Genomic DNA, 23,433 nt, shown 5'->3' on the forward strand with positions numbered 1-23,433 from the left:
GTTAGTCCCTCTCAAGACAACTTTGAAGGTGTGGATTTTTATTGTGCACTTTACAACTTGTGTTGCAAGTTTAGCTGAAAAATGTATTTGCTTATAATTCTAAATTTTTTTGGAATTTGCATCTGGGAGGTGGTAAGCTATTTCACTCTTAAGTACTTCAGCTAACATAGCCTCTCTTTTTAAAGTGAAATGAATTTTTCACATGTATTCAGTAGCTACAGCCTTTTGAAATTTGCAAGGTGCTGCACGTTCACACGAACAGCACAACACAAGGACATAGCTAATGACATCTCTGGGGGTGGGTGTATTGTGCCCGGTGGCATTTTCCCACCATGCCGTGACAGAATGAAAACGTAAGCACTGGTGAAACACGAGTCGTTAGGGGAGGTGCAACATGCAGACTGGCTGCCAGCTCCCCCCCTGGCTTGCTGAGTTGGCTCTTCCTTGAAATCCCAGGTCCAAAAACAAGTTGCACTTAGATTTTGGACCAGGTTTTTTTGAGCTTGCTATAAAACTCAGGGATAGCTGTTTGAGCTTCCACTTCAGTGCACACACGGACTGCCTGTGTGGGCTTTTAAACGTTTCAGTCTCATCATGTGTGACTGCGTGTGTACCTCTCCTCTCCCAACAGGATCTGTAAAGCTCAGCTCATTGTGATGGTCGCATCCCATGTTTTAAGTTTCATCTCAGTGTCGAAGCTTTCAGGAAACAGACTTGGGTTTTCTCTTTTTCTGTAGAGTCTATGATCTTATTACGTAGAACACCTACCAAAACTAGGTACCGCTTATTGATTCTGTATTTAGTGCGATTGGCACAGGTAGTATTGACCTCTCGCTTGAATTGATTATTGATAAAGAGAAAAAGCTTCCTTTCTCGTAGACCATTTACTCAAAGAGAGAACAGAGTAATTACAACTAGAATGGAAGTTGTCTTCTTCATTGTCTTTATTCAGAAGTGTTGGCCTTGGCCAAGATTTCTAGTTTCGAGGAGTTGACATGAGTTAGAGATGAATGAGCCAAGTGCCAGACTACCACATCACAGAACCCAACTGACAGTACGTTACTAGGTGCAAGACATGGGGGAGCATGCAAATGCAAGTGTTCCAGAGGCAATTAGAAAAATATATTACAGTGCCAAGATACAAGAGCTGAACTTGGAACGCTATCGGGAATTAAATTTGATTGGTCGTTACAAAAGGAGCAGTGGATGAAGACAGGATAGGAAGATATATTGAATATTTTTACTGGTCCATAAAGAAGAAGTATGCCTCATGTACTGCTGCATATTTGTAACAGAAAACCTGCTGGAAACTGAAAGTAAACACTTATAAATATTGGATAAAATGGACATTAAACGCAGAGGAAACCAATCAATAAAACAAGTTTCTAACATCCATTCAGACAAGATTAAGCCATCAAGTTGGTTAAAACACTAAGCGTGACAGCTTTTTGTTTATTCCATGTGAAATAGGCCTACACTGTAGACATTCAGAGAGGTGCTGTACATGCTAGATAAAAGGGCATTGTTTGTACTAAGCCTTTGAAAAAATACTGAAGCTTGTGTATAGATCAACTGTGAAACGTATTAAAGGCTTATGGTTTGGGGTTGTTTGAGGTTGAACAACTGCACCGCTACACATTGAAGATTTATAGAGCTTGTTCATGGTGCTCAGATTACGCAACCATACATTGTTCCCCAAAAACCAAGCAATAAAGCGTAACCGCTTAGGGCTTGAGGTGAAAATTAACTTTTTTTGTTTGATTTTATTTAATTCAGTGTAATAGTGTGGAACTCGTTGTATTGTCATGATTGCTTCTGTCAGATTGGCTGTGTCAGATGAAACCAAAACAGTACAAAATCAACAGTCAGTCAAATTTGGCATGATCCTTTCTTGAACGCAAAGGAGTCCTTGACCTTTGTTATCAGACTGAAAGATGAGGCTTACAAGTGCCTATAGCATGCATATGAATGTGATCATGTCCCACTCATGTGACCACGGTGCATCCATGCAGATTTCAGCCTAGAGAGGCTGAAAACAGGGACGCTTGGATCGAAATCACACTTCAGTAACCACTTTCATAAAAGGTCTGCACTCAAGCTTTTTTTCTTCATTAAAATGATTTCTCCTGCATGTCCTCAAAATGAAATAAAAGCCTTTTTGCCAGAAGAGGTCAAATTTGGCAATCAATTTTTTTAGCAGCAGATGGATCAGGATCCGCTCCCCACATGTACCATTTTACTTATTTACTCCAGCCGGTTGTGTACTTTGACCTATGTTTTCGATTCTTATGTCGGTTAAGCTGCCCAGTAGCTGATTATTTTCAGAAAATGACTTAATCCCCCTCTCAGACCCCTTTTCCTCATGACCAACAGACCTTGCTTCATGATACCCCCGATGTTGTTTTTGCCATCATCTTACAGCTCACCTCCCCATTTGCCGGTGAGGGAAACCCCTTTGACCTCTCTGGGACCTTTGCCCTTTACTCTCAGGCCACGGCTGGTTGTGTGATATGGTATGAGCTGTTTAGGAACTTTCATACAACAGTGGATTAATCCGATTTTTTTCGCCCCAAAGCCTGAAGGCAAAAGCGAGCTGACGTGCATGAGAAAAGTGGTGCCAAGCAGATTTTTGCTGGCCACATCTGTGGGTAATTTGACACAGATCCCTCCCTTGCTGTTCTCGGTGAACATGTGATCACTTGATGCCACGTGCATAGTAAAAAAAAAAAAAAAAAAAAATCAAATCACCTAAAGGGGCATATGCTTCTCATACAGTGATGAGAGACTCCACCTTGTCTCTCATGTTTTCTGAGCCTATGTTGACTGTCTCCTTTGGTTCAGCTTCACTTTCCAAACTTTCCTTTTGACGCTTATGTCACTAGCAAATCACAGAGAATGTTAAGTGGCTTTAACAAAAAAAAGAAACAGGGAGAGGTCATCACAATCTTTCAGCTTCTTATTAATGAGGATGTTAGTTGTAGCTTTGCAAGGTATAACATATTTTGTTACAAGTTATGTGTTCTTTATATTCTGAGTGCTGCTGTCCAAATTGTTTGGTAGTGTTACTGGACTAATGGTGCAGTTACATAAATAGTGACAAGAAATATTTATAGGTAGCAGATGGCTCAATAGGGTAGCTGACTACAGAAACCCCTTAAAGTATGTGGCAGTCAAGGTGTGGATAAGAACTGATACAGGTATGAAACACCCATACCCACACTGAACTGATGTAAATTATTCACAGTGGGTGGAGGCTCAGGTGGGAAAGCTCAGCTGTGAAAGGCTTTGGAAACCAGCGGAAGTGGTCTCTCTCTCTCTCTCTCACACACACACACACACACACACATGTATATGTGTATTTATTTTCCTTTCCTCAGCTTTCCTTTGCCTGTCTGTTTGACTGGAGTTCATCTCAGGACACAGTGAGGAGGCAGTCTGCCTTCTGTTCTGTAGAGCAGGGATTTTCACCCCTCAATCCCCTCCTGCAGCTGCTTGGCAGACGGAACACAATCTGGGCACATGCGCGCACACGCACACACACGCACACACACACACACACACGCACACACACGCACACACATGCACACACACACACATATACACAAGCGCGCATGTTCACTCACTTACTCCCTCTCAGTCAGTCAGCCTGTCACTCACCCACCCACTCTCTCACTACTCACTGACTTTCTACTGTGGAATATGTCACCTAGTGAGCTTCAGGTCCTGTGGGTGTTGGCACGGGTGTGGCACTTGCTGTAGGTTCCTCAGCCGCCACCATGTCCTGACACTGACTTGTGAGTCTTGCTACTTTTGCTGCGCATGTTGTTAGGACAGCCTGGCCAGATGGACTTGGAGTGTCAGCAGACTCAAGGGGGATTTGTAGTGATACACGCACACACTCTCTTACACAAAAAAGCACACACATACGCACAAAGACATACACAGGCAGGCAGACACACACACATGCAATTTCACCCAGTGTGAACTCACTCCCAGACAGAGTTCTGTACAGGAAAATGGCACACACACACACACACACACACACACACACACACACACAAACTGCTCAATTAGGTCAGGCTGCTGATCTGTGGGCACTGATCCAGCAATAGCAGACAAAACAGTATGTTGATTCCTCACTCTAATAGAGCTGTCAGACTGTGTACATTAGAGCAGCCAAAGAGCACGCTGTCCCCAACTGCTCTCAGAGACAAGGACAGGACAGATCTACAGTCTTCAAATGTTAATCTGAGTTTTTTCATATAGATGGACTTCATGTGATAAGCACATGACTGCATATACCCATTTTAGATTTTTTTTTTCCCACAGCTGACAATGGAGAAAACTACGCTTTTATGAGCAAGTCAAATGCCTTCAAGATAATGATTATCTTCAAGACATTTTTTTTTCTTCCTGGTGTAAGATTGAGAATTTTTTTGTCAGTGCAGTGCAATAATGTGTTTTAGAATTGCACTTCATTTCATATGTCATTCTGTGAACATACTGGCCTCTGACTGGGTAGAAATACAAAGCACTCTATGTCCTGTGGAGCTGGAGTGGGGGAAGGCTTGTCTGTACAACTGAGGGGATCTCACCCAGGCTGAAGGAGTGTGGAGCTCACAGTGGTGTGTTTCACTGTGACTTACTATGTGACACAAAACTCTCCCAAAGCCTTTGCAGTGGAAATTTTTTATCATGCATTCATCAATCCCTCTGATCCAGCATCTCTAAACTCATTTGCTGGTAACCTGTCTGTATTTCAGTTCTTGAATTATTGACCGGTGATCAAATATTCAAATATTTTAAATATGTGTTTAAATATTTTGAATTCTTGAACATGGAGATAATCCCACCTCCACTTCTGCTGCACCTTGAAATGCAGTGCATTTGCAACCTGTTGATTAGCAGAGTTGCACATTTGCAAATATGAAAACATGAGTGTTAACATTCATTTGTATTGACTGAAAGTTTACAGTGTATCTGAAGCACGCAGAGAGAGGGTCCTCTTTAATATTCCCTCAGATTATGATGTCCTTTCATTGTCCAATGCTTTGTAGACTTCCCGTGCTGCAGTTAAATGCAGTGGTCCCAAATATGAGAATTTAATATTGCAGTGATGGAAATTACACATTTTTGGCACTGGCTGGCTCGCCTTGTAAATCCTGCTAACCACATGTCCATATCCCATGTCGTGCTGAGAAAAAAAGTTGAAAACAATTAATATAAAAATAAATTGCATTTGTGTAAGATTTGTATTTTCTTTATATACATCAATAATTCAACACTGCATGAAGCAGACATAAAACTACAAAAGGGGAAAATGTTCACGTGAATCCCAAGTCTAGGAAAACATGATTTTGACACGACTGAGAAAAATGAGTCTCAGTGTTGATACTCACCTGTGCAAAAAAATAACAAGAAAACCTCACCTCAAGCATGTATGTAATGTTCATTCCTAAAGTTGATGTGAATATGTGTCATCATTGTGTCATATGTGTCACTTGTCGACTACATTGTGACAATGATTAGATATCCAAATGGTTTACGTGCCCAAAACATTAAGGGGTGGCATTGCAAAAATGTCAAAGCACAGCGCTGTTTGAAAGTTTTATTCATCACTGAATGTAACATTACTTTGGGAATAGACTACACAAAAGCACAATTAAAGCATTCAGTATACAGACTTCTCTGTGTAGAAATCCTGTTGATTAGGTTAACTGCACCTCTTATTGCTCCCTTGGTATATTGCTGCAAAAACAGCGTGATCTTGTATATCTTATGCATGTTGCTGTGACACAATAATGCAAAAATAATGCTAACGGGTGGTTTACTTTTGTTAACGTATGTAATATTAGCATTGTTTCAATGACAGAAATTCATTTTCACCCATGGCATGTAACCATTCAAACGAGAACTCACTCCTTCTGGCTGTTAGGTTGCGTTCTGCAACAACAATGTCGTTTCCGCTGGTGAAGATTGCTATCTTGACTAACAGAAATGACATTGACATTGAGCGTGAACCCTTGATTGTCTAATACCTTTAAAACTGTGTTCAATTCATGGATGGAAGCAAGAAAAGAACTTCTTGCTGCAGTCATTGTGAAAATATTCCAGATGTACTGATGGTATGTAGGCCTGTAGTTACGCAAAGGTCAGTGTAATTCCTTAGTTTCCTCAGTCAGTCCCTTTTGAAGTCTCAGTGGCCGTTTGTTTGCAGAATCCACAGTGCCATGAGCCATCTATCAGGAAACACTGCTGTCTTTGTAGTGTGGTGTGACTTTGGAAAGCAGCAATCTTTCACACCCTACGGCTCACATCACACTGTCAAGTACTGAGCTTCTTAGGGACGCAGTCTGTGGAGCCAACTGCTAATGTGGTCGGTTGATCTATGCCATTTGACAGGTGCCTGAACGTGCAGCACACCAGTTTATCTCGCTCCACAGTGACTCGTCTGGCTCATCCAGCGGTGCAGCCGTGTCGTCCAACATACACTCCGCTAGCCTTTTAATCTCCTTTTCAATTATGCTCTCTGAATTATAGCGGACTGCGGATATGTTATTACAGTGGGAGCTCGGTGGATGTGATTGACTGCTTCATATTGTTGTGTGTCAGCACACAGGAGGCTTCGCAGCCCTTTTATTACCACACTGCAGTAAATGCCCCCCCTTCCTTTCCCTTCAAGGGTTTCTCTGTACTGTGGTTTTCAATATTTGTTAACTACTGAAATATTTCGAAAATTCAAAATGTATAGGTCACAGTCTGTAAAATTATTTTTGTTTTGTAGTGTGTCCATGTCATTTACATTTCCTAATGTGAGCTGGAGGTTTGGCACGATCACTCAGTAGACAGATGAGTTTTCCTTGTAGCCATTGATGAGGGAAACGATCAGAAAACTGCAACCTGAAAGCTAAAAACGATTCTGCTTTGTCATAGAGACCATCTGGCTTCCTTCAGGAGTGAGGAAAGCAGCCACTGTATAAATATTTTGGATATTTTTTCATGCCAGTTGTATGTATTATTTTATTTTCATGGCTGAAGAATGCTTTTATTGGGTTCATGGCAGGTGTTGTTAATAGGAAATGAATTTAAATGATATATTAAATGTAACTGAAGGCAACAGACGGGTGTAGCACCTTTCTGATTAGGCTCTAAGCTATAAATCCTTAGCAGTTTTCACACTCATTATTTGGCATCTGGCCATCTCCAAATAATCGAGACTGCAGTGTGTCCAGTTGGGCAGAAGGCCATTGGTAGTTGGCACATTGACTGGATTGTCAGGGTGCAGAAATCAGGCCCCTCCTTACAGCACCAGCCTTCCCTTCAAGTTTGCCTGTGCCCCCTCCTCTGAAGTGTACACTCCAATGAAGCCCTGTGATTCAGTTCGGTGTGGGCCAGTAAAGACTGTTAATGGTCAAGGGTCCAATGACAGTCTGTTTACTTCAGAAATACAAAGGGAAAGCAATCTTTGATTCTTTCACTGGATTGAAGGACATACAGTATGTATCTCACTGAATTTGCACAAGAGTTTGCCACAGCTGAAAGCCCAAAACAGTGTGCCACCTGAAGAAGACATTGCGTTGTCATGCTGTGCATGCTAGTTACTGCACTATTTGCTCCGTCTTGCATTTTGGAGTGGTGGTACTCTCTCATGCACAAACTCACTGAGTTATGTGTGTCTCCTCCAATAAACAATCCTTGCAAATTAAAGGCTGCTCTCCTGTGTTTTTGATTATCTTTATTGCCTTTTTGAGCACCTGGGTATTTCTCCTCATTTTCTGATTCCTTTATTTCCACATCAGCATAGCCAGAGACCCATAGCAAACAGGGACATGAGCCGCAGTGAGGAGTCAGAGGACTTTGTGTCTTTGTGTGAAAATGAGGGTCTTCTGTTTGCTGTGCTGGTTGGGTTACTGCTTGCATCCTTCGGTGAAGGTATCTGCCAAGCGAAGCAATAAACAATGATGAATGGGTGAAATATAATCTTAGTTCAACTAATAATACATATACTTATAATGTCATTTAGGATCCTGCTGAAGCCATCAGGATCCAGCTATCTTCCTACTGTGCATGCAGGAAAGGTTGAGGGGGTGAGGAGAGCATGGGGGGGGGAGGGGGGGGTGGTTGAGGGGGTGAGGAGAGCATGGGGGGGGCGAGGCGGGTATGTGTGACACAACAGCAGGGCCAGCTATGCCCTGCTCCCAAAGCAAGAGGTATCCAGAGACACCATTACATCCACTTAAAGGTTACCACTAATGGATTTCCACTGCGACCTTTGCTGTGCTTTTCAGAGTGACCTTCTTCACGTTCCATCCTCTCACTTTGCCTTCTTTTAATAGTCCGGATTCCCGTATGAGTTTGCAGAAAGGTTTCTCTCTCTGCCTCTCCTGTGTAACACTGCTCATGTACTAAGTTCCTTGCTTGTCAGAAAGTACTGCTTTACAGATTATTTTTAAATTGGAAGAATGGGCAAAATCCTTTGAGCAGTATACTCTAGATTGTATTGCAACCCCTGTTTAAGATTGTAGTTATTGCCCACATCCAAAAGTGTCACGTTACAACAATTGAAATTACTTTATGTGGCACAAGTGGCACATCCATACTTATCAACACCTGCAGTATGACTATGGCTGTCAACTGCTGTCACATGACCTTGGGCTGAAGCTAGTTGCACATCCCCAATTTAAATTGTGTCCATTTCCTACCATAAGTTCATGAACATCAGGTACTCACATGTGACCATGTCCATTTTCTCAAGTGTCATGGTTCTGAGTAAAAACAAACAACCATGGAATTTGTAATGTAAAAATTCATTTCTTTAAAGGGGTATCTGCTTCTTTTCTTTCTGTCTTTGTAACTGTTGTGATCATTTTTACCAGCTTTCCAAAAGATGGTACACTCAGCTCTTCCCATACTCTTCTGACTGGTCTGTTATTACTGCAAGGTCAACATGATGTTGCTTCACTAGTTTCTGCTGTGGTTCCCTCAAATGCACAGAACTGCCTTGCAAACTCTTAAGGACCTCTGCTGTGAGGGTCTACCCTGGCGCTTCCCGGTTTCTATTCCAGATGAAGACATGTCTCCTCTTTCTTGTGTTTCATTTTGAAAGCAGTGAGAGGGAAATAGCTTCTGATCTGCACCAAGCCCAAGTGGAGTGCTGATTTCCTTTGCGTCTGTTGCATAGAGACAGATGTTTTTGCACAATGCTGCATGTTGGGATCCCACAGCATGTGGGATACAGTGAAGGTAAAATGCACTACAATGTACATTCTGCACAAGCAGTTGTTAATGTGTTGCAGTGAACGCATTTAAAGTTCTTCAGAGACTTAGTGCTGTGAAAGTAAGTTTAGAGGAGGTTTCTTTTTCAGATGACTGCCTGTAGACATCATATTTGGGTCATTCTGCTTAGGAACATTATGATCTGAAAAATCAGTTTCTCTTAATGTACATCTCTTTCTCAAGTCCCTTGTGATCAGTAATGGTCAGATGTGGGTGTTTTCCTGTCAACTGATGAATGTAACAGAAAAGTCTCACTTTTGCTTGAAGTTACTCTTTCAACTTGAATGGATATACTTCTGTTTACATTTACATTTATTCATTTAGCAGACGCTTTTATCCAAAGCGACTTACATAGGTTACAGTTCTTTACAACGTTATCCATTTATACAGCTGGATATTTACTGAGGCAACTGTGGGTTAAGTACCTTGCCCAAGGGTACAGCAGCAGTGTCCCAGCGGGGATCGAACCGGCAACCTTTCGGTTACAAGTCCTGCTCCTTCACCACTATGCTACACTGCCGCCCTACACTTCTGTTCTTTTGTGCTGGGAGTCGCTCTGGATAAGAGCATCTGCTAAATGAATATAATGTATTGTAATGTAAAGTTATCTCAAAGTAAATAGCTACATGGGAAGATCTCAGTTTACTCATGATCCATGCTGGGAAATAGGAGTGAGGCAATCACCAGTTACTTCTTTGTTTTGAGTCAAACAGCATATGAAGAGAAGTGTAAAAGTGATGAGTCAGAGAGATGTGGGGGACAGGGTTTGTAGCATTGGCTGGGCCCCAAGAAAAACAGCCTGCATAAGCACTGTGTAAATGTGTAAACAACAAATAATTACTCGCTAACACTCTGAACCACGTAGAACCTGTAGTTGATCCTGGAGATCCTGACAGTCTTTTTAAAATTGGATCCCAGGAAGAGGACTTTATGTGTCTGTTCTCCCAAAGGAACACTTGGGTGGAGCCTACTCTGTTGTTAATAAGATGAGGAGAATATCATACAGACGTAATGCTGTGAAGCACTTAAGAAGAGGTAGAATAAAAGGAAGACATGCAGCATGCTCACAAATAAGCTACACTCTGTCACACCAGTACGAATAACGGGTTGATTAGATGTAATTGAAAGAGTGTATTGATTGACTGAATTTGTAACTATTTTTAATTCATCCCCCTTTTTCATTCATTTTTTGTGTTGTAATCACCAATTGTACACTATTCTTGTCTCTGTGCACACCCTCCATCGTCATTTCCTCATCCACTAAAGTGAGGCGAGTGCAATCTTCCGCTACACTCCTCTAACGCTGCAAATCCTGCACCAAACCACAGCAAGGTACATGCTTAATGGAGGGTGGGACGTTGCAGTCACTGAGGGCTTTCATGAGCCTCTGCACAGCAATGCAGCAGAGAGATTGTGGGAACGCAACGTACATACCTACCTCAATTGCCTACAGAATTTATTCAGTTTGTTCTGTTGCTGTGGGCTCCCGGTCATCGTTGGCTTAAGGACACAGCCGAGATTGAACCTTGGCTGCTGGGGACAAGTGCTTTAGCTTACTGAGCCACTCGGGCACATCAGGTTTCCTTATTGTTCTGATCATTTGCTGAACAGAAGCTCTTATCTGGGGTGAGGTACTGTACAATTATAATTATTACCCATTCATACAGGTGGATTTTTATGTCAGCTATTGCCTTGCTCAAGGTTACAACAGTGGGATCTGACCCAGTGGTATTCTAACCATTAGCTACAACACTTTTTTTGGCAATAGCTGCTCCAGCACCAACAATTAGGCATTAAAGAGAATTCTCACTGAAAGTCACTGATTGAATCAATATATGCAATCAGCTGTAAGATAAATAATGCAACAGTTGCTCTATCTTTGCTTGGGAAGAGCATTTTGACCCAAAGCAGCTTGACCTTTTGATGCAATGACTTAATGGCAAGTTCTGTAGTAAACAGTCAAAGGAATGGCAACATAGCACTTTGATAATGTATGAAAACCATCCATTATGGATACAGTAGTCCCCCCTTATCCGTGAGGGATATGTTTCAAGACCCCCAGCGGATGCCTGAAACCGCAGATAGTACTGAGCCCATATATATATATATATATATATATATATATATATACCTATGATAAAGTTTAATTTATAAATGAAGCACAATAAGAGATTAACAACAATAACTAATAATATAGAACAATTATAACAATATACTGTAATAAAACAGAAGCACTGCGATACCGCAACAGTCGATCTGATAACCGAGATGGCTACTAATTGACTAACGGGCAGGTAGGGGATACAGTGTGGATACACTGGAAAAAAGGATGATTCAAGTCCTGGGTGGGACGGCATGAGATTTCATCACGCTACTCAGAACGTTGCGCAATTTAAAACTTATGAATTGTTTATTTCTGGAATTTTCCATTTAATATTTTCACACTGCGGTTGACCGCGGGTAACTGAAGCCATGGAAAGTGAAACCGCGGATAAGGGGGGACCACTGTATTTCCAGTTTTGAATGTTAGCCATCTAAACTAATTATATAGACTAATTATACCAACTTAGACTAATTATACTGCCGTACGTCACACCGCTGTTGTGCCAGCTACAGTTTGACTGTCAGCTAAAGGCCTGTTTTATCCTATCAATCAGATGAATGCAACATGAAGGCCTTTTTCTATTTCAGAAGCCTCTCAAAGACTCCGGGGCAGTGGCCTCATGAAGGCATTGGTATTGCAGTCCTGCTGCTATCATCCTGCAATACCAATATCCCTGTGTCTCAACAGGCTATCATTGGCAGACGTTCCCCTCTGTGCCTCAGTGGGAGATCTGTGCCCACGTTGGGACATAGTAGGATGTGCCATAATGGCGGCTGCGCAGAAGAAATCACGGACACTCAGCTCCTGCTGTGCTTTAAAGCCCAAGACCCGTAGCCAGAGGCTTTGCTGTGAATGCAATTAGCTGATCACAGGGAGGGAGGGGGAGGCTGAGAGGCAGACAAGACACTATACATGAGGGAAAGGAGCACAGGTGGAAGGAAGTGGAAGCCGTCAGCAACAGCAGAAAATGGTGCAGGAAAAGAGGTGTTTCTCTCCCTCAAACCCACACACACATACACACGCTTAAATTCTATGTATGTTATGTGAATGAAAACCTGAAGTCTATTCAAGTCTTTGATTAAACTACTACAGAAAGCTGCAGCTTCAACTGCTGTGGACCTGATTGCATTATTATCCCAGTACGAGTGGCATTAATTTCAGTGAGTATCAATGTTATTATTATTATTATATTCTCTGGGTTGAACAGAATGGAGGGATGGGGAGTGCTATTCCACTTTTGATTCACACGGTGCACGCTGTCTCGCTGAGTGAATGGGACAGCATTTTCTTCACTCTGAAGAACCGCGGGACATTTATCATCCAGGAATAAAGTCCATTTCGGGCCATTAAGAGTCCAGAAAGGCCCTGAGAAAGGAAGGCATTCTTATCAGAACTGGTGGAAATCTCTGAGCTGGGAGGATTACACCAGGCTCCACACTTTCTGATCGGTCATGACTGGGAGGAGTACACCAGGCTCCACACTTTCTGATCGGTCATGACTGGGAGGAGTACACCAGGCTCCACACTTTCTGATCAGCCATGACTTTTAAGACAGAAGCATTGGAGCATGGTGGCCACTTCCTCTCCCTTTTTAAAGGTCTCTTAAAGTTGTTCTGTGAAACCCAGGGAAAGTGGTTTGACGGGTCACGGCACTTGTATTTGTGAAGCAGCATGGTAAAGGCTGTAGATGTGGTGTAGATCCAGGGTCCATCCAGCTACACAATATCCTGTTTTATGGTGTTTTTACAATGACTTGACCTGACAATCCTAGTCCTGACAACTTCAAGCAAACTGCAGGTTCCAGTAAAAAAGAAAAGCTTGTTAGATATAAGGTAAACTTCTTTGAACGACTCTACAGGAGTGACAGTGGAGGACTACAGGACCTCACAGCGTTTCTCTCCCCACCATGGCATCTTTGTTGTTTTTCTGAGAGCAGTGTCGGTAATTGTTCCCCTAATTGCATTACACGTTCTTCATGAGGCTCTGTGTCCAATTACACAGCCCTCGTGACTTTCCACTCCTGTTTTTCCCCAGCTGAGCCGGTGGCATGAGGTCAGATTCCCGTTGTGATCGTAGCCGTGCTGTGTCTGTTTGTTCAGAGATTGGTCTAAAATACAAAGACATGAATTTTTTCAACATTTAATGAGTTTTTTGGATTCAATCCAGTGCCATCAGGGATTGCAAAGAACTAAATTCATTGCCGCACTTCCTCTCCACTAGTGCAGCCCTTGCAGGGTGAAGTGCCCTTAAGTGACCCTCTCTCCTTCCCCTCCATCTCCCTGACCAAAGCACACTTTTACACACGCTCTTAAATAGTAATGTGTTTTTTTATTTTTTTATGAGGCCTGTTCCATTAAATTCAGTAATTTGGACAGTAGTGGAGTCCTCCTTACAGAATTATGTATTTTGTTAGAAATTTCCTGAAGTTGCTGATAATCAATAATGCTTTTTTTCACTTCCATCCATTACCCGGTGGGTCAGGGGTGCACAACAAAAGTATCCCAGATGATGACAACATCTTTAGTAGCATTTTCAATTTAGTTATTATATTTGGCTACTGGCAGGTAATGGAGATCACTTATTATGAAGAAGATGCTGATGCAGGGAAAAGTATGACAGCGTAACCCTGCGTTTATTCTGTTTTGGCGCTGCAGACCCAGCTCCCTCCACTCAAATGGCACATAGAGCCCCAAAGCAGGCACTGTGAACTTGTGTTCAGGCCAGAGTAAACCTCCCTGAACAGCTCTGTTCACCCTAGTCTCTCCAGAGCCACCAGGTAACAGGGTAAGGAGCTTCATGATGTGGCGCTGGTACCCGGCACAGTGTGAACAGTGTCTCAAAGCCCTCTGACACTGGTGCCTGGGCAGAGGTGTCTGTAGACACAGGCAAGGTGTAGGAAGTGGGAGGTAGAAGAGCCCCCTCTCACCCACTCCACCTCATTTGATTTTAGATTTTGTTTTATGTGCAAAAAATGTGGTGTATCAGATCTGTTTTCTCATGTAATGTTAACCTTAACAATGTGCAGCAGTGTGTCTATAGTGGCAAAGAGCAGGATTTGGAACCCAAACGTCCAAAATTCCTCGGTGGGGCACTGCTATTGTACCCTTGGGCACAACAAGGTACTTATCCAGAATTGACTGTTAAACATTTGTAATTGTAATTCACTCTGTATAAGTGTGTCTGCTAAGCAGTTACTAAATAATATAACTTTTGACGTGCCATGTTTTGTGAAATTGCTATATATGTATTTATACAATATGGATTCGTGTAGTAACCATAATTTATCCTCATTAAGTCTGTAACGGTGTTACTGTAGAAACTGGTGCTCACTTTCTTGCCCTGACTGCATGCCTGCTGTTTTGCTGCTAAAGTGGAATGATTCATTTCCATCGCAGTGCAAGAGGGCAAACCACAGATTGTCAAAATATGTACATTTTAAAATTCACAAGCTTTGCGAATACCTCAGGGACCAGTGTGAAATGAATACAAACTACAGAAAGTGTTAACAGCGCAAGGACAGCAGGAGCCAGGTCATCAGAGGACATCTGACTTTCCTCTCTCTCCCTCTGTCCCACTGTTCCTCTGCACACACCTGCCTCACTGGGATCTGCTTTCACATAACTGGCACAACTGTGATATTTACATATGTGAGAAAAATTTCAACTTGATATTTTGTAACTTGGGAAAACTAAACAGCAAACTCAGTGAAAATGTCAGCACCTGGATGATGAAGGCTATGGCATTAAACTGCATCACAGGGTCTAAGAGTGGATCTCTTCACAGGTTTAAATGGACAACGATGTGGTGAAACTAGGCAGCTGTTTCATGTATTCCCTTTATTATTGTCTGACTTACTGGAAACTGCTTTCAGTTCACTGTAATCAAGTAAAATTGTAACTGCATAAAATAGTTACTGAAGGTAGATTGTACCCAAAGGGCAAACTAAGGATTACTGACATTGCTGGCACTACTTCTGTTACACAACTTGGCATTTGAATTTACAAGGTTTTGTTTAAAAATTTACAACTTGTTGTATGTATTTTCCTTTGAAATTGACATCAGATGCTTCATTGGCCCATCTTGGGAGAGTGTCATGGATGTACAGTCAAAACAGGACCAAAGGTTTTTACGCATATACCATTTTTTGCAGCAAGCAAGTTAAAACCTACCAAGCTGATCTACCAAGTTAAAGTCTATAGTTATAGTCGGTCTTTCCTCAAGCTAGATAACGGACTTGGCCAATTGGCAAACATTTATTTGGTTGTAGGTTAAAGAAATTCAGGAAGCTCAGATTTAGCTATGTCATAATCAAATGCACGGCTTTTAATTACATACCGTTGTCATCAGTGCATGCCAATTGAACGTATCCCAGGGCTCGAAATTCACTGTGAAATTTCATACTGAGCTTTAGTATCACAGAATGTAACAGAATGAGAGAACCTCAGCAAAGTCATCATATGAGCATTGAAGGCCCAGAGCAGTCAGAGAACAGTCAGATCAATGTGCAAGACTCAAGGGTTTAGCCAGTGGCTGTATTTACCAAAAGGGGATTGGTTAGTGCTGTTTTCTCTTTCCTGTTCATTTCATGTGATTAGCCTTTTTTTGCTTTAAATTAAGCTGTCCTTATCTTTTTGCAAGATGAGAGTGAAGTGATTGTCTTTTTAAATGTCCAAATAGCACCTCGAGTGATCTGACAGATATGAATAGCAGTTTGGCGGTATTTTAATTCCTGTATCACTGTGGAATGTGCCACCCTGCTGTGTCTTTTTGCAAAAAAAAAAAAACACAAGTACAAGGCAAGTCAGTACGGCAGCAAAGAAAACAATTCATTCCCAGAAAAAACCTGACGTGTACACACAAACATAAACCCATGCCGGTGGTGTGTCCCGTGATCCTGTGCACAGATGATCTTTATGCGGTATAAGAATAGAAGGCTATAGGTACGGTGGCAGTTATTTCAGACATTGCTGTAAAGTAACCTCGGGGGTAGTGGGCACAGAGACCTCCTTTAAGAACCTTGTCTCCTGACCCATTCCACAAGCCCCTCCTTCTTGGACGCTTTGTTCATGGCTTGTGTTGTTATTTGGAACTAAAACGGTGTAATGTCTTCAGAATCCAAGGTCTTGCAGTTAGTTTTGAGATCTGTAATAGCTGGCTGGAACCACAGTCCGGTCTCCCCATACAGTGTGGGCTGTGTTGTGTGCTTTCGGCTGGCCGCAGTGGTCTGGAAGTGATTCCCTCTGCCCCGGAGTAAGGGCCTGTGCGGCCTCGCTTATGGTTAATACAAGCAGGGGCGGCAGAATAGTACAGTGGTTAAGGAGCAGGACTCATGGTCAAAAAGTTGCTGGTTCGATTCCCCACTGGGGCACTGCTGCTGTATCCTTGGGCAAGGTAGTACAGCCACAATTGCTTCAGTAAATATCCAGCTGTATAACTGGATATTTACTGTAACCAATGTAAGTCGCTCTGGATAGGAGCGTCTGCTAAATGCCAATAATGTAATGTTCTAATGTAAAACATATGCCAGCGATTTCTGAAGTGCTGCATAGTGCAGTGTAATAGTTGACCTTTCAAAGCTACAGGTCGTATTGACCAGTTGTGCCGATTGTGTCCCCGTGACTCATCACCGTGGAGGTCTGAATCCTGCTGAGGGTGCTACAGGCCGCTTGCTTTTAAAATGTGCGCAACAGCATCGCTCTTAAGGTTCAAGTAATGATGCTGTGTCCATGAGCTGATTTTCCCTATTACTTTTACCAGCTGTCGATGGTATTGATGAGTCTGTTTGAACGGGTGCCATTTGGACTTGGCGTACGCTTTGGCCTGCCCAATGACAAAACACTAACGGTGGCTCTGTGGATGCTCCAGATATAGGTTAGGCAATTCGTTTTTCACTCTGTAAGCTGTTACATTAGATGCTATTTATAGTCTAGCTGAAGGCTGGGGTGATAATGCACAAACACACACGCTAGTGTTGGCAGGGATCACCTGCCTTACACTGAGCGTGTGAAGTGGCTGGGTGGAGGTCAGCACTGCTGTAAGACTGCAGTACAGCTAGCCGGACATCTGATACCAGGCTGTATCACTCTTTGTCCTAATTAGAACCGAAGGTGGGAGCCTTGCAAGTGCATCTCTGCTTGTTGCACTGTGCAGCGTACTCCCTTGTTTGCTAAACAGTTACAATGGCTCTGTTTGCAAATCCCCCCCCCCCCCCCCCAAACCTCAATCGTTTCTGTAGGTATACTGGATGAAGGCCAGCTGAGATTTATTCTGCAATTTACCCTTTTTTGGGGAAAAATGCGTGAAGTCAGATTTTTTTTAATCCAGATCGCATTAAAGAGCAGACTGAAGGGAAGAGAGGTGGGTGGTTGACCGCAGCATGTCATCAGTGTGTAAACAGGGCATTTATCAGCAGGAAATGCAATCACCGTTTAGGGGATTATTCTGAGGAGGAACATTCTGAAACATGCATTTGTAATATAAGAAAAAATAAGACTTGATCCAGTGCAGTTGCACATTTTCATAGGTTCCTTTCAACCTCTGTCAAGCAACATCAGCTCCTGGAAGTCATCACTTCCCAGACAAATTCCAGGGTTTTCTTAGTAAAATATACCACAAGTAGGAAAACACTGGAGGTAATTGAAAATGTTGGAAGCAGTCCTAGTGGAAAAGCTGCAATCAGAGTAAAACCATTCAGGGCGCGCTTTGCCAAGCAGTGTTTTGAGATGTCTGTGCCTTCATCTGCTGATCTGAGATCAGAGCGCACTGACTCAAACAAGAGGAGCCCTGTCACAGAGGTAAATGCCGCCAGGGGCCCTTACTTCTAAAGAAGCTTTCACATATGCCATGAGAATTTCAATGGCCTCCCGAGTTTGCGCTCAGAATCTGAATACTGGAGCTAACATGAAACTGAGGGAAGAAGAGGCCCTTTTCCAGAGACATCGATTGGCAAACATGTTCTGTAGCAAACACAGACCTTCTACTGAAAATAACACATTGGTTGAATGAGGCTGGAAATGTGTGTTGGAAAGGTGAGAGTCATGTGGAATATTTTTGCTTCAAAGGCAGAATTTATGAGGACCCCTGAGATGGCCATTTCATTCTGAACGTATGACAACAGATCCATACACACTTATAGCGCTCTGCCCTTAGTGTTTGGTCAGCTGGAGGATGAGCTGAAGATTATCTTGCATACAGTATGTAGGAGCACAGTTCCTTGGCTCTGAACTGTGATGCTTGACCTTTGGTAACCCCCTATTGAAGTGTCAGGCAGCAGCTACAAACTGCTCTGGTCTCAGGAACTTGTTTAGTCAGTCACAGACGAGCATGTTAGCATAAACTGCAAGATTCAAAACCATGTTTTGAAATATTTTCTGCGACCTGGCTGGCCCCCACGTCGGTGCCTGAATCTGGCACAAGCGGGGGAAAATAAATGTTCCGTTTTATGTAAGCTGAAGCCTTTGTCAGGCCCAAGGGAAGAAACAAATATTGGCGTTTCTGGTTGTACATCATATGTTGTGCATGAAGGTGACTTTAGTCATTGTTTGTATGAGGCCTCTCAGGTTTAACCGTTATTTTCCCAGCCATCCTCCCCTTTTGACTCACTGGGACTTTTCCCATTCCTGCTGTGTTTGTCATGCTTCACGCAGAACCTGGTAGAGCTCAGAAAGGACACTGCCACATGCATTTTGCATTTGAAGTGATTTTAGGCACTTGACCCATCTCCCATGTCATGAGTGATTCTAGAGGGTCACAAAGTTCTTGTGCAGAGAAGAGCAACAGGGCCTCCTCAGTCTGTCTGCTGGCTATTATTAGATATTGAAATGAGACCGAGCGCATGGGCTTCCCCCTTGTGTTTGTGTTGTCTTTCAGCTGGAAAAGTCCCCTGTGCTCCATCAACACATTAACCTTAATCTGTTGCTCAGCGTGCTTTTGTGCATGGCACTCTTGCCAGGTAGGTGTCACACTGTTTATTTTCCCCTTGGTAGCAGTGAAGCCTTACTGCTGCAACAGCGAACCTCCTGTGACTTGTACTGTTTAATGCCTCCACCTTCGTCCTTGTCTGCTAGTGTGCAGTGCAGTGGTGAGTTGTCCTTCGATATGGCCACAATTTCAGAAATTTTCTCACACAATTTGTGTGTGTGTGTGAGTGTGAGTGTGAGAGAGAGAAATAGCGAGAGAGAGAACTTTCTTTTCTAAGATTTAAAAAAAAAAAAAAAATTCATACCATTTCACTCAACCTATAGTAGTTACCAGTAGTTTAAGCTCATCACCACCAAAACAGCAACCACTTAATCTACCTCAGAGTGCAGGGCGAAGGGCAGGCAAACTTCCGAGATACACACACGCCTATAGCTCTTTTTCGTACTGCAAGTCCCATAGTGCACCAGCAGTTGTCTGTGTATAATCTTCCCATTACTATCTGAGTAACTCATAGTCCCCCCCCCCCATGAGTCGCAGGGTGTCGAGAGTGGAGCAACGAGGGTGCCCTGACTGACCTACCGGCTCCTCTTCCCAGTGTGGGGTCCTGGTCATTGTCAGCAAATGGCATGGCTGATTTTGAACCCGGGCTTGTTGAAACAAGCACTTTTACTATCTGAGCCACTCAGGAGCATTTTTTTATAAACTAGTTTGATCTCTTCGGTGTAAATTCAAAACATGCTGTTACTCTACCTGAAAGAAACCAGATGCAGAGCTTTCAGAGGAAAGAATATGGAAGTATGGACTATAACCAAAAAGGACAAGGCAAGGTCTGGCATCTGCTCTCACACACCAGCTTCAGCCAAAGGGGATGAAGAAACATTCTGGGTCAGCTTTTACAAATACTGATGTGCTGTGGTTTTACAAAATGTGCTGACTGTAATAAGAGATTTGGATGTGTAATTTCTTCTACTGAACCACTGAAAAACTGGACTCTGCATTCTGCTCTTTCAACTGGATTGCCAAGCCGCAGATTGGTAGTCAAGATGTTCATGATGAAATATGGCCCCTCTCTTCCCTTTGAGTCATTGTCTTTGGCACCAGAGATGTTTCTAGTGGGTTAAGGTGTGGCCATTTCCTGCAATGGGACTGCCTGTTCATTACTTTATGGCAGTGGTGTAGAGATGGTGACAGATACATGCAGGTGTGGGCACTCTTTTATGGAATCATCATCTGGTACACATGGACCAGTGTTCTTGCCCATAATAGACCAGACTAATTTGTGGGCAAGCTAATTTTGGAACAATTGACAGACCAGACCTGTGTCACCACACCCTGCCCCTGTTCCATGGGGGTGTATGCATTTTAAATTGTTGGACACTCACAACAACTCCCCTCTATTGATCTGCATACAGCTAGACCTGAAAATGGGCCTTCCTGTTGAAGTGCCCATACATAGCTGAATGCGAAAAGGTACAAAGTGCATTGAGGCTGGTGACATCCTGGAAACAGCTAGCTCCAGAACACATTTCACAAACTAGTGTGTGCGAGAAACCATCTGTTATATATTAATAGTTGTTATTGAATGCCAGGCTGAACAAATTATTCTGGTGCTCATTAAATTCAAACAGACAGTCCATCTGCGGTCCCACAGATGTTTTCCTATTTGCTGGAGGGGCACAAAAAATTTGAATGATTGCATGCTTAGATCAAAGTTAGCAAATTTATGAAAAACAATGGGACTCATATTCCCTTCACTGGGCAGATACCATTGTAGTTTTTAGGACTAGGCACAGTATATCACTGTAAATCTGTCTCAGGTAGTTGGACTGTATTATTGACTGTAAGCTGAGGGACATTGCAAGATCTGTTTCATGTGTACATCATAAATGTGCATGTTACAAGCATTTTTCATCTGTAAGCTCCTAAACAGGTTCAGTGTAATGCCTTAAGCATGTCTGTTAGTGTCCAGTCTTTGCAGTCAGCAAGTGACATTGACATTGCAGCAAGTGACATGATTAGCTCCGTGTCTTATCACAATAGTGTATCTCTCATACTCATAACATTTATGCAACATTTTCTCAATGTTATCCCAGCGTTTCAATAAAACATCAATGTCAGAAGAATGATTAAATTAAACTTGGTTTTAGCGGTTGAACAAGTGAAATTACATCCTGTCTGCTGCACCAGTTGTAGTTACAGTTACCTCAGTTTGCATAGTAAAATGAGACGCCGTTACCACATTGCAGGGCTGGATGTTCATTAGAAACAGATCCTAAAAGCGTTGCTTGTTTATATGGAAGGGAAACATGCCAATATTTCTCAGATGGTTTGGCCTAATCAATTGGTAATGCTGCACATCCATTTAATGACAATGAACAATGAATTAGCAGGAATGTGGGAGTGTGTGTGTACGTGTGTGTGTGTGTGTGTGTGCGTGTGTGTGTGTGTGTACATATGTGGTGCTAAATTTGGAGAGGAGAATGAAGTTGGAAGTAGCCTAATATTGAGTGGTGACTTTGGAGTGAGGGTTCAAGGGAGGGGAACTGAAACCTGTGGGTGCCTGTGTATGCACTTTCAGTTTAGCTTTGCTGTGACTGGTTGATGGTGGCCAGCGGATGCTGCCATCTGTACCTCTGTGAACCATGTCAGTGTCCCTGAGAGCTGTGTATGAACTCCTGGCTCTCCCTCGTAGGGCTACCTGTTCTGCTTCAGTTTCTTCCTCTGACCTCTAGTCACTGTCATCAGAGTAGTCAGCCCCCTGAAAGCAGTGGTAGTTTGGTGAGGTGGTTGGATTGTTGTTTGGAACCCCTGGAGTGAAACTGGTTTAGTGCCATCTAGCATGGTACATTGCCTGTTTTGCTCCAGCACTAATTATTTCTGTAGAAAAAGATTTCAAAACGTTTCAAAATGTCTCCCTGCTTGATGTGCAGCAATACCTTAACTACTGTGTACAAAAGCAGTGCTTATGAGGCCTCTTTCCTTAACAGCAGGGTGTTGTTGTGGATATGTCATATATACCTGTGCAAATGAAAGTGATATTATAGTTCCTCTTCCACTAGAAATGCTGCAGAGTCTGTTTGAGTCTCTCAGTGTGTCTTTAGCTTGGTGCAGGTGCCTAAGCCTGGAGCTCTGGTGTGCAGAGTCAGAAGTTTTACCATTAAACCTGCAAACCCTGCTGCCCTCCTGGTTGTCACATTGTTAATCAACCATGCACTGAGGGCACAACCTGGACCAAGCTAGTTCACAGGCCATTAGTCAGTGGGCTAATGTGGTACCCCTTTGAGCATTGCGAGTTCCTTTTTTTTTGTGGAATCACAAGGCCTAATTTACACTGTCTGATTATCAGATGCTTGATCGGTGAAGACGCTGTTTAGTACAGTTGAAAAGTGCTTCCTCCTGTGCTGCTGATATAGTGATTGATGTCTAGATATGCACTTTTCTTTTGATTGCATGACTCCTCCCTCTTTTCCCGGCTCTCCAGACAGCAAGTGCAGGACCTTGACTGGGTCCTGGCAAGGTTGTCGTTTCGATAACCTTTTTTTGGAAGCTGGCTGCCAAAGTCATAAACCTGTATCCTGCACATGTTTGTTGATAAGCTTGATGGCGTGTACATGCGCAAGGGTGTGGTATTGACTTACTGTTGGGCTGAGAGCACGAGAGAAAGGGGGAAAGAGAGAGAGAGAGAAAGAGAGAGAAATAGAAGGTGAAAGAATGCAAAGTCACCGCGAAGGGAGCATGGGGGTGCCTTTTATTCTCTATTGTTATGCCTAGGGAACCAACAGGAAGTGACACACCATGTTGACCTTCATAAAGAATCTCTGTTTTTGAAATTCCCTGACCATCATTCTCTTACTCATCCTCTTCTGAATGACATACAGTCAGTATATCCTCATTGCCTATTTATGTTCATTTGGGTCATATCCCACAATAGTAGTAATAGTTAGTAATAATGCTAACAGCGTACAAGATCACAAACTTTTTTGCTTCACGTTTGCACATATTTTGAATGATTGTGATTACATTCTGTAGGATCTTGAGTAGAATAGCTGAATAATTGTAATGTTGCTGTAGATAAAGGTAGGGGCCTACGATTTCTGGGCTTTCTGGATCTCAGTTTCTTCAATGTTATATGC

General features: G+C 42.8%; 1 protein-coding gene across 2 annotated transcripts in view; it reads left to right on the forward strand.

Moving 5' to 3' along the window:
• LOC118794209 (signal transducer and activator of transcription 5B-like) overlaps positions 1 to 23,433 on the forward strand; it is a 64,212-nt gene that overhangs the window by 17,265 nt on the left and 23,514 nt on the right. The window lies entirely within an intron of this gene.

The sequence above is a fragment of the Megalops cyprinoides genome, chromosome 19 (assembly GCF_013368585.1).
Source record: "Megalops cyprinoides isolate fMegCyp1 chromosome 19, fMegCyp1.pri, whole genome shotgun sequence".
In the NCBI taxonomy this organism is placed as follows: domain Eukaryota; kingdom Metazoa; phylum Chordata; class Actinopteri; order Elopiformes; family Megalopidae; genus Megalops; species Megalops cyprinoides.